The sequence below is a fragment of the Arachis hypogaea genome, chromosome 15 (genome assembly GCF_003086295.3).
Source record: "Arachis hypogaea cultivar Tifrunner chromosome 15, arahy.Tifrunner.gnm2.J5K5, whole genome shotgun sequence".
Taxonomy (NCBI): domain Eukaryota; kingdom Viridiplantae; phylum Streptophyta; class Magnoliopsida; order Fabales; family Fabaceae; genus Arachis; species Arachis hypogaea.
In genome coordinates, this window is record NC_092050.1 from 26,972,720 (window position 1) to 26,985,923 (window position 13,204).

The window sequence follows — 13,204 nt, forward strand, 5'->3', positions numbered from 1 at the left end:
AGTTTTTTTCAGAAAACAAATATGTTCGGTAACTCGGTTCCTGGTCGGTTCGGACGAAGATCCTAGGAGATGGTAGGGGTTCGTCAGGTCGTGGACGGCCGGCCAAAGGCGCGCGAGGTCCCGAATTCTTCGTGTGAGAAGGGGGCGCCACCTGCAAAGACACTCCGACACTCTTGTCAGTAAGGTGTGCAGGTGGAAAGGGTGATAGGATATGTGACGTACCTCTGGGGAAGGGTAGGTCCTTCCCCATATATACTGTGCCAGAGATGGGCCCCGCAAGGACAGGCCCACCTTTCTCGAGGCCACTCCTGTACAGCTGTGGAGAAGCTGTCTGGGACGCGTGTCAAGGACGCGTGTCCGGGTTGGCAGCGGATCTCCTCGCCTTCGACCGTTCGGGTCAGATAGTGCTCAGGTCGGGCCGGCCCGCGAGTGGTTTGGGCCAGGCCGTAACAGTGCCCCCGACGCGCCAGTAATGATCGTGGGAGATATTGATGGCGCGTGGCTTCTTCGTTCGTGTGTTGTCGCCGGGCCAGCTGGCCGTGGGAGGGACGTGCCCCCTGTGCGCGTGTCTCTTGGTTGCTGAGACGATCGTTTTGTTGCTTCGTTTTTCACGTTAAGCATTAAATGCTCATAATGGGTTACAAAAAACCCCGCGCGCAAAGACCATTTTGTAAATCATGTTGCTTGTATGCGAAGTTTGTATTCGTAGGTTTTGATGAATGACAAACCAACAAACGACATGAAAGACAAACCAACAAACAACTTGAATGAACAAGCATGTTGAAAGATCAACCAACATTCAACGTTGAGGAATGAAGAGTTGAAAGCAACACAACAACAACAAGAAACTCAAGTCCACAACATTTGAAGACAAGTATAGTGTCTTAGGACTTAGGTAACTTCTTGTTAAGAACCAATTGCTAAATCTCTCAACACACACTCACAAAATGTTTTGATGCACATCTTGCAATTCGATGCTAGCCAAATGGTTTAAAAACTTGTTTTCAAAGGTACAAAAGCATAGGAATTGACTCCAACAAGTTTGAGATCAATCCTAAGCATTTTGAAGTGATTTTAAGCCATTCTTTAAGGTTTGCATCGATGCACACTCATCTTGCATCGATGCAAAACATGCAACGACTTGTTGCATCGATGCAAAGATGTTTGCATCGATGCAACCTAGCTGAAAATTCAAATTTCAGCTTCAAAGACACATTTGCATCGATGCAAAGTGTTATGCATCGATGCAAATGATTCAAAAACATAAAAAACGGCTAGTTTTATCAAAACGGCTTCATCCCATTAACTCCCAAACGTTTCTAAGGTTTGGGGAGTCTATAAATAGATGGATTGAAGCCTTATTTCATATATGTGAGTATTTGCAAACTATCTTGTTCATATTCTTTCATTCTACACATTTTTAAGGTGTTATAATACACAATTTGAGAGAGCAATATCAATTGGTTCAATAGTGCTAAACTTGTAATCATACACTCTTCTAGAGAGTACTCATTTCATCTCAACAATTCTTTGAGAATTGTTTTCTTGTACACTTTGTAAATTGGAGTGTGATCTCCAAGGTTGAGTCAAGAGTTATAAACACTATAGTCGGTGAGGATACCAAAGAAGTATACTAAGTACTCAAGGCAAATCTTAGAGAAGGAATCTCTAAGTGGAGTAGGTTAGTATACGAGTGGTGATCATATACCGTGAGGTGTTAGAAACTAAGGACTCGGATTGTAAAAGGTTTTGCGCGAGCACCTTGAAGCTTGGCAATAGTGGAACTTCTCAATAGCGATTGAGAAAGAAAGTGGACGTAGGACAAGGATTGTGCCGAACCACTCTAAATAGCGTTTGCATCTCTCCAAACTCATCTCTTCTATATTATTGTCTTTTACCTTTGAGCAAATAAATTGTGATCGAAAAGTAGCTTCGTAAGTACTTAAGGAATAGCTTAAGTCCGATTGGTGAAAAGCTTGATCAATTTATTTGAGTTGGTGTCTATTGGAAAGTAAAAGCTCCTTATAAATGCTTAGCAATTGAGTTAAGCTCTTGGAAAAATACTAGTACAATAACACTTTTGTATATTGTCTTTAACTTTCGCAAAAAGATTCATTGTTGTTGCAATACTCAATTCACCCCCCCCCCTCTTGAGTAATTGTGCATAGGTTCTACAAGTGGCATCAGAGCTTAACCCTTTGAAAGACTTAACCGTTTAAGGGAAAAGATCATGGCAAGCACAAGCTTTAACAACAACAACACTAGTGAAGGTAACTCAACCGCTAGACCTCCTCTTTTTAGCGGAACAAATTACTCTTATTGGAAAAATAAGATGAGAATTTGGATCCGTTCTCAAGATGTGAGAATTTGGAAAGTGATTGAGAATGGAAATCACATTCCAACAAAGACAACAAGCGCTAAAGAAGGAGAAGTCTCCGTCTTAAAGCAAGTACCGAAAGGAGAAAGTGAATATAATGACGATGATTGGAAGAAAGTGGCAATGAATGATAAAGCCATCAACTTCATTCATTGTGCACTTAACGAGCATGATTATATGAAGATCTCTACATGTGAAACCGCTAAAGAGATTTGGGATAAACTCCAAATCACTTACGAAGGAACCGACCACGTTAAAGAATCAAAGGTATTTATGTTGGTTCATGAATGGGAAAATTTTAAAATGAAAGATGAAGAGAGCATTGAAGAAGCTCTTGAAAGACTCTCCAAGATCTTCAACAACCTAAGCATGCTTGGCACAAAATACAATGATAAACAAATTGTGACCAAGGTGCTTACAAGCCTTACACCAAAATGGAACTCCAAAGTGAACGCCATTGTGGAAGGAAGGCTCTATGATCAACTTACATTTGATCAACTACGAGGTAATCTTCTCACCTATGAGATGACTATGCTAAATAGACAAAAAGGTGAAGAAAGCAAGAAGAAAAGTCTCGCCCTTAAAACAACATCACTACAAGAAGAGAGTGATGATAATGAAGAAGAAGGAGATGAAGAATTTGCACTCTTATTAAAAAGATTCAATAAGTTTGCAATGAAGAAAAACTTCAAGAGCAAAACAAAGGTACCAAAATGCTATGAGTGTGGAGAAGTTGGACACATTAAACCCAATTGTCCAAAACTTCAAAAGGAGGACAAAAACAAGAAATTTAAGAAGAAGGAGAAAGCATACATATCATGGGAGAACGAGGATGAATCCGACTCCGATGACGACGAGGTTGCAAATCTTTGCTTAATGGCAAGCGAAGAAAAGGTTAGTAATGACAACTCCACTTCTTTTAATTTACAAGATGAATATGATGCCTTACTTGAGGTGTACACAAAACTTACCCAAGATTATTCTCTCCTAAAGAAAAAGAATATGGATCTTTTAAAACAAAATGAGATGTTGAAAAATGAGAATATCAATCTTGGAAAAGATAAGTGTAGCACAAGTAGTGATCCATACAAATCTTGTAAAATGCATGAAAATGAAATTAAAAATCTTAAGAACACTTTAGCTAAGTTCAATGAATCTTCAAAGAACTTAGATAAAATGTTGAAAAACCAAAAGCATGTTCATAATAAGGAAGGTTTAGGTTTTGAAAAAGGAAAATTTAAAAATACTAAAACTCCTATTAGGCAACCGCAAGCCCAAAAGGCAAGCATGCCTAAAAGGAATGAAGCCTTTAAACATCCTCCTCAACATGCTTCATTTAGAAATTATAATCACAATGCATATAGATCAAAAGATGTTGCATTTAGGAAACAACCTAGGCAACCATTTAGAAACATGCATAGGATGCATAATCCAAATGTCATATGTCATTATTGTAATAAAGTAGGTCATATAGCACCCGTATGCTTTACTAGAATTAAACATATAAACTTTCGTAGTCAAGATACGAGATGGGCACCTTATGGGCATTATGCTCATACTAACCATCAAGGACCCAAATTCACTTGGGTACCTAAATCCCAATTTTAATTGTTTTGTAGGTACGTGTTGGAGCTAAGGATACAAATTGGTATGTTGATAGTGGATGCTCCAAACACATGACCGGCGATGAATCAAAGTTCACCGCAATAGAGCCTACAAACGGAGGAAACGTGATCTATGGAGACAACAACACCGGCAAAGTAATCGGCGTTGGAAAAGTTGGTAAAAATTCTTCTACCTCCATAGATAATGTTATACTTGTCAAAGGTCTCAAACATAATCTCATTAGTGTTAGCCAACTTTGTGACAAAGGAAACTTAGTCACCTTTGATTCAAAATGTTGTTTGATAAAAAGGCAAGACACTAATGAAATTGTGCTAATTGGACACCGTGTTGACAATGTATACATGATTAATCTAGATGAAGTTTCCTCAAATGATGTGAAATGCCTTGTTAGTAAAAATGATGAAACTTGGTTATGGCATCGTAGAGTAGCTCATGCTAACATGGACCATCTTAGCAAGTTGGTCTCTAAAGAGTTAGTAATTGGCTTACCAAAGCTACGTTTTGAAAAAGACGTCCTTTGCGACGCATGTCAAAAGGGAAAACAAGTAAAGGCCTCTTTTAAATCCAAAAACATTGTTTCAACAACAAGGCCATTACAACTTTTGCACATGGATTTATTTGGTCCTTCCAGGACTATGAGCTTTGGTGGCAATTACTATGCTTTAGTTATTGTTGATGATTACTCTCGATTTACATGGACCTTGTTCCTAGCAAACAAGAGTGATGCATTTCGAGCATTCAAAAGATTAGCCAAAGTTATTCAAAATGAAAAGAATTTGCATATATCATCTATTAGAAGTGATCATGGTGGAGAATTTGAAAACAATCTTTTTGAAACTTTTTGTGAAGAAAATGGCATTGAGCATAATTTTTCCTCTCCTAGAACACCACAACAAAATGGTGTGGTTGAAAGGAAAAATCGTCATTTAGAAGAAATGGCGAGAACTATGCTCAATGAGGCTAATATTCCTAAGTACTTTTGGGCGGATGCGGTTAGTACCGCGTGTTATGTTATGAATAGGATTATCATTCGACCTATTCTTAAGAAAACACCGTACGAATTGTACAAAGGAAGAAAGCCAAATATTTTCCACCTTCACGTCTTTGGCTGTAAATGCTTTATTCTAAATAATGGAAAAGATAACTTAGGCAAATTTGATGTTAAGGCTGATGAACGAATCTTCTTAGGCTAACTCTTTAACTAGCAAAGCTTTTAGAGTATATAATAAACGCATCATGACTATGGAAGAAAGTATTCATGTAGCTTTTGATGAAACTAACCGTTGTTGTGCTAGAAAAGATTTTGATGAAAATGTAGAAAACTTTGATTCACTAAATTTGAATGGTGAAGACAAAGAAAAAGATTTAAATGAAGCCTCTACAACAAAGGATAGTGTTCAAGTTGAAGAAATTGAACCATCACAAGCACAAATAAATGCACTTCCAAAGGACTGGCGTACTTCAAAGGATCATCCTCTAGACAACGTCATTGGTAATGTTTCGAAAGGGGTAACAACTCGATCCACTTTTAGAAATTTATTTGCATATAGTGCTTTTGTTTCTCAAATTGAACCATCTACCATTGAGTCCGCAATTGATGATGAACATTGGGCTATGGCAATGCAAGAGGAGCTTAACCAATTCAAACGAAATGACGTTTGGGAATTGGTGCCTAAACCAAGTAATCAAACAATTGTAGGAACAAAATGGGTTTTTAGAAATAAACTCGATGAAAATGGTACAATTGTTAGAAACAAAGCTAGATTAGTAGCTAAAGGTTATAATCAAGAGGAAGGCATTGATTATGACGAAACTTATGCTCCCGTAGCTAGATTAGAAGCTATTAGGATGTTACTTGCTTTTGCATCCTCTTATAACTTCAAACTTTATCAAATGGATGTTAAGAGTGCCTTTCTAAATGGTTTCATTCAAAAAGAAGTATATGTTGAACAACCTCCCGGTTTTGAGGATTATGAAAATCCTAATCATGTTTTTAAACTCAAGAAAGCTCTTTATGGTCTTAAACAAGCTCCAGGAGCTTGGTATGAACGTTTGAGCAAGTTTTTAATAGAAAAGGGTTTTAGAAGAGGGAAGGTTGATACAACTTTATTTATCATGATTGAAAACAAAAATATCCTTTTGGTACAAGTTTACGTCGATGACATAATATTTGGTTCAACTAACGAATCACTTTGCAAGTTTTTCTCAAACCTCATGCAAAGTGAATTTGAAATGTCCATGATGGGCGAACTCAACTTCTTCCTTGGTCTTCAAATCAAACAAGGAAAAGAAGGAACTTTCGTTGGCCAAACCAAATATTGCAAGGAATTGCTCAAAAGATTTGGAATGGACAATGCTAAGGCAATGGACACACCAATGAGCACTACTTGCTACCTTGACAAAGATGAACAAGCCATTGTTTTGTAGGTTTATGAGTTGATCTTGAGGTAGATTGAAAAATTTGAAGATTATAAACAATGGAGGATCAACAAATTGAAGTTTATAATGGTTTAATTGATATTTCCTTCATAATTTTGTTTAATGATTAATGCTTGTATGCTTATTTGGTGAATAACTCAAAATAGGCTTGGTACCCCTATTTTAAGTTAATGTGCATGCTTTAATATATTTCACTTATTTAGGGGGAATTATGCATGCTTGTTTTATATATAAAAAGAGGATATCAAATTCTTTTTGAAAGGGGGAATATCTCATCCTTGAAATTAATAGAGAAATTGAACTTAAAAAAAAAAAAATTCATTGTTTTATGCATGCTTCTATGACACATTTCAAACTCCTTTCTTTTTGATAATGTCAAAAGGGGGAAGAAAAGTTTGAGGATATTTGAAGTTTTGAACTTTTGAAAAAGAAGAAGTTTGAGGATTTGAAAAGAAGAAATAAGTTTGCGAAACAATGATTTCAAAAAGACTTCCGCTAAGCAAAAACTTTTGATATCTAAATCGTTTTCTTTGATAAACGCCCTTTAAGGGAACAAATGCACATATTTAGGGGGAACTCCTGCAAAATTTTTTTTGTGAAGTCTTCTCCAAAGCTTTCTATAAAACAAAGTGCATTATTGTTGCTTTCAAAATCATTTATAAATGCATATCCTCAAAATTGGTTTGTCATTATCAAAAAGGGGGAAATTGTAAATCATGTTGCTTGTATGCGAAGTTTGTATTCGTAGGTTTTGATGAATGACAAACCAACAAACGACATGAAAGACAAACCAACAAACAACTTGAATGAACAAGCATGTTGAAAGATCAACCAACATTCAACGTTGAGGAATGAAGAGTTGAAAGCAACACAACAACAACAAGAAACTCAAGTCCACAACATTTGAAGACAAGTATAGTGTCTTAGGACTTAGGTAACTTCTTGTTAAGAACCAATTGCTAAATCTCTCAACACACACTCACAAAATGTTTTGATGCACATCTTGCAATTCGATGCTAGCCAAATGGTTTAAAAACTTGTTTTCAAAGGTACAAAAGCATAGGAATTGACTCCAACAAGTTTGAGATCAATCCTAAGCATTTTGAAGTGATTTTAAGTCATTCTTTAAGGTTTGCATCGATGCACACTCATCTTGCATCGATGCAAAACATGCAACGACTTGTTGCATCGATGCAAAGATGTTTGCATCGATGCAACCTAGCTGAAAATTCAAATTTCAGCTTCAAAGACACATTTGCATCGATGCAAAGTGTTATGCATCGATGCAAATGATTCAAAAACATAAAAAACGGCTAGTTTTATCAAAACGGCTTCATCCCATTAACTCCCAAACGTTTCTAAGGTTTGGGGAGTCTATAAATAGATGGATTGAAGCCTTATTTCATATATGTGAGTATTTGCAAACTATCTTGTTCATATTCTTTCATTCTACACATTTTTAAGGTGTTATAATACACAATTTGAGAGAGCAATATCAATTGGTTCAATAGTGCTAAACTTGTAATCATACACTCTTCTAGAGAGTACTCATTTCATCTCAACAATTCTTTGAGAATTGTTTTCTTGTACACTTTGTAAATTGGAGTGTGATCTCCAAGGTTGAGTCAAGAGTTATAAACACTATAGTCGGTGAGGATACCAAAGAAGTATACTAAGTACTCAAGGCAAATCTTAGAGAAGGAATCTCTAAGTGGAGTAGGTTAGTATACGAGTGGTGATCATATACCGTGAGGTGTTAGAAACTAAGGACTCGGATTGTAAAAGGTTTTGCGCGAGCACCTTGAAGCTTGGCAATAGTGGAACTTCTCAATAGCGATTGAGAAAGAAAGTGGACGTAGGACAAGGATTGTGCCGAACCACTCTAAATAGCGTTTGCATCTCTCCAAACTCATCTCTTCTATATTATTGTCTTTTACCTTTGAGCAAATAAATTGTGATCGAAAAGTAGCTTCGTAAGTACTTAAGGAATAGCTTAAGTCCGATTGGTGAAAAGCTTGATCAATTTATTTGAGTTGGTGTCTATTGGAAAGTAAAAGCTCCTTATAAATGCTTAGCAATTGAGTTAAGCTCTTGGAAAAATACTAGTACAATAACACTTTTGTATATTGTCTTTAACTTTCGCAAAAAGATTCATTGTTGTTGCAATACTCAATTCACCCCCCCCCTCTTGAGTAATTGTGCATAGGTTCTACACATTTTACCCCTGGCCTTTTCGCGCTTTGTGCAGCGATTTTTAAACGGTTTCTTCTTTCCTTTGCTCCCACTCTTGCTATTCCCATTTTCTTCTCTCCCTGATATCCAAAGCTTCTTGTTCGAGCGTCTCTGTGCCTTTTCCTTTACTTTCAAGTTCCTGCAATCGATTCAGGTGACTCTCCATCCCTATTCTCTTACGCTTTGCTTGTATTTTATTGTTGTGTGCTTATTGCTTGCGTTTGTTACTCTGCTTGGTTTTCGTTGCTGGATGTCCTTCCAGTGCTTAGGTAGATGAGTTAGGGGAGGGGTACCATTCCAGGGTAGGTTTTTGGGTGGTTTGCTTGATAGGTGTAGATTCGTCCATGCTCCATTTTAACTGTTTAGCAAGATTATCGTAGTTTCTGGGTGTTTTCCGGGCTCCCGATTTCATAGTTTAACGGAGTGGTACCCCGCTTGTAGGTATGCCTCGCATTGTTGCCCGATGTTCTACTTTTGCCGCAAATTACGACCCGTACGCCTGGGTAACCTCCGATGTGAAAGATTCTCCAAATCAAATGGATCTGGAGGAACTGACGGAGTTCCGGCAAGTCGGGTACCTCTGTGGTGGCACAGACGAGGAGCTCAATTATGAGACCATCGTCCCTGCCCCCGATGAGCGTTTGTATGAGATCAACTTTCATGCTCCCCGGGTTGCTGATTGGATTTGGTTTTATAAAGCCATGTTCACTCAGGTTGGCGTTCAGATACCGTTTTCTGATTTCCAAATGGCGCTTCTTAGTCGGATATCCGTGTCGCCGTCACAGCTCCATCCGAACAGCTGGGCTTCTATCCGCTGTTTTGAGATGGTTTGCGAGTATCTCGAGCTGCCGGTGTCGGTGGATGTCTTCCTCTTCTTCTTCAACCTTACCAATCCCTCCAAACAAGGGAAAGCGAGGAAAGGGTTCCTCTCCTTCCGGTCTGCCCAAGGTAGGAGAATATTTGGTCTGTTCGAGGACTCCTACCATGGGTTCAAAGATAAGTTCTTCAAAGTCCGCCCCGTTAAAGGGCGTCACCCCTTTTGGTTGTCGTTAGAGGGGGAGCGTCTCATCCCCACTTATTGGAGTTTTGAGGCGGGGTCGAACTCTTTTATTAAGGTGACGTATAAGAGGATGTCCCCTGTAGATAAGAGAATAGCCGATGTGTTATTTGCTATTTTTGAGAAGAACCCCGTGAATCCCCATCTCCTCATGGGTGAACGGGAGGCCACCAGGAGCTATATCCGTGAGTCATCTTGTTTTGTGTTTGTGTTGTTTGTCACCTTTTGCTTTACCTGATCTAACGACTGATGTGTTTGTCTGTTTGCTGCAGTGGAAATGTCAGCTACAGTAACAGGACTTGAGAATCTGATGAAGACCTTCTTCGAGGAAAGCGATGAAGAGAAGGCTAAGGAGAGAGATGCCGGGAGGTCGAAGGGTCCTTCCGGGGAGAAGGAGAGTCAGTCCGTGCCCTCTCCCCAGGATACCGACATGTCGGGCAAGAACCCAGAAGGGGCGCAGGCTTCTCCCCTTCCCGAGGTCGTCGTTGGCGGGCACTCGTCCTCTGCCCATCAGGAAGATGATGATGTGGAGCTCATCCACACCCCTAAGAGGCGGAGGGCGTCTGCGAGCCCGGAGGGGACTCTCACCATCATGGAGAGAAATTTTGATGCTACAACCTTTATCGACTCCCAGCTGATCCCTGGGATGGAGGAGCATTTTCATGGAACCGACCTGGCTGGACAGGCGAGATGGATGTACCGGACTTTGCTCCGGGGGGCCGTGATAGCTCGAAAGGCTGAGTTCAAGTTGTCGGGAATGCAGGCCCTCCGGAGGAAGCTCGAGTCCTCTGCCAAGGCAAACAATGACTTCAAGGTGCAGGTTGAGCTGTTCCAGAACCAGTTGTCCGAGATGGGGGAGAAGCTCAAGGCATCCGAGGAAAAGGCAACATCTGTCGAGGAGAAGTTGAAGGCTTCCGACGAGACGGTGGCCCGTTTAGCTGAGCGGGAGATGACCTTGGAGAGCCAGCTGAACGCCGCTCAGGGTCGGGTGGCGGTCTTAGAAAAGGAGTGTGACCAAGCCGTGTCGTCGGCTAAAGCTGCTAAAGTCGAGGTCGAGGAGCTCCGGAAGAAGCTGAAAGCGACCAAAGAGCAAGGAAAGAACGCGATCTCTATGACTGAGGACGCCCTGAAGGCTCAGGTGAAGATCGTGGCTCCCGACTTTGATACGTCGGCCATTGGGGTCTTCAAGATGATTCAAGATGGCAAGATTTTTGACATGCCTAGGAAGTGATCTGTTGTAACTTGGATATTTTGGTGTGGATTTGCTGATCATTTTGCTGAACGTTTTGTTATTTGAAACTTTATAACTTGTGCCTATCTTAGTCGTCTGGCCGGTTTGTCATTATTATCTTTTGTCTTTGCTTGTTGTACTGTTTTCATTACCGCCTTTTTGGGGCGGGCTTATTGCTTGTGCCCGTTTTGCCGTTTTACGTTGGTAATGGTTTTGGACCGCTTAGGTTGTGTTGTCGCCGCCGTTAGTTATGGCTGTGGTCCAAATGGTTCCCGGGGTGATCAGTCTCGGGCTGCCGTTTTAGGATGCAATCGTGTGAGACACGTATTGGGAAGCAACAGATAAGTAAGAAAATATTTTGACAAGTGAGAATTAATCGTCAGCTAGGCGAGTTTGTTAACATGGCAAGTATTCGATAGGAGTAAATAGCTAAAAAGTAACACGGGCTAAAAATTAACATGTGAACAAAACAAGCATATATGAGTCTGTTAGGCCTCCTGGTCGGCGTGCCCGAGTTAGGAGTAGAACCTCCTCAAGTTACCTGCATTCCATGTTCTAGGGATTTCTTTGCCGTCAAGTCTCTCGAGCTTGTAGGCACCCTTGCCAAGCACTTCTTTAATTCTGTAGGGACCTTCCCAATTTGCCGCCAGCTTCCATTCTCCAGGGGTCGGTAGACCGACGTCGTTGCGTCGCAGGACGAGGTCTCTTTCCTCAAAATTCCTCCCGAGGACTTTAGCGTTGTAGCGCAGGGCTATTCTTTGTTTCAGCGCCGTTTCTGACAAGTGGGCCATCTCCCTCGTCTCCTCCACCAGGTCCTTTTCCACCGCTTCGTCCACACCTGCGAGTAGTAGCCGCGGGCTCGGTTCGCCGATTTCAACGGGTATTACCGCGTCGACCCCGTACGTTAGGCGAAAAGGGGTTTCCCCCGTAGCGCTCTGCTCGGTTGTTCGGTAGGGCCATAGGACCGAAGCGAGCTCATCGGCCCATGCACCTTTCTTGTTGTCTAGGCATTTTTTGAGGCCAAGTAAGATGACTTTGTTTGCGGACTCCACTTGTCTATTTGTCTGGGGGTGTTCCACTGAGGAAAACTTCTGTTTTATTCCTAGGCCGGTGAGGAACTCCATGAACTTCTTGTCAGTGAATTGCGTCCCATTATCCGAAATGACGACCTCCGGGATACCGAAACGGGTTATCACCTGCCTCCACATGAACTTCTGGCAGTTGGAGGAAGATATGCTGGCCAGCGGCTCAACCTTTATCCATTTGGTGTAGTAGTCGATGGCGACTATGAGGTATTTGACTTGCTCTGGGCCAACCGGGAAAGGTCCCAGAAGGTCCACTCCCCATTGAGCGAAAGGTCGTGTGGTCGTCAGCAGGCTCAGCTCGGAAGCCGGCGCCTTGTGGAAGTTGGCGTTTTGTTGACACTTTACGCACTTTCTGACAAATTCCCTCGATTCTTTCATCATTGATGGCCAGTAATATTCAGCTCGGATGAGCTTCCTCGCTAGGGCTTTGCCCCCGATGTGGTGGCCGCAACATCCCTCGTGGACTTCCCTAAGTACATAGTCCGTTTGGTCGGGATGTAGGCACTTCAACAGGGGTTGGCTGAGCCCCTTTCTGAACAGTTGTCCTTGTATGATCGCGTATCTGGCTGCCTCCCTTCTCAACGCTTTGGCCGCCTTTTCATCGTCAGGTAACTTGCCAAGTTCCAGGAAGTTCATGATGGGGTCCATCCAGGAAGGGCTTGACTCCGTCAAATGGAGGGCGACAGTTGGTTCCTTCACCATGCCTTGGATGAGAGACCAGTTACCTGCTCCCGGCTTTGTGCTTGCATGTTTGGACAGGAGGTCTGCCGTGTGTTCCTTTCTCTCAGAACGTGTTAGACCGTTATCTCTTGGAATTCTTTTGCCAATTCTTTTACCTTTTCCAAATATTTTTGTAGAAGGGGGTCCCTGGCTTGATAGCTCCCATTTACCTGCGAGGTGACGACTTGAGAGTCGCTGCATATCTCCAGCCTTGTTGCCCCGACTTCTCGAGCTAACGTCAGTCCGCCCAGGAGAGCTTCGTATTCCGCTTGATTGTTCGACACGGGAAACTCAAATTTGGTTGATTGCTCGTAAATGACTCCTGCCGGGCTTTCCAAAATGACCATGGCTCCCCCGGACGTTTGGTTGGAGGCCCCGTCTACGTGGAGCCTCCACCGTGTGCCCGTTTCTTCGGGAGGATCGCCCGTTACCTCTAC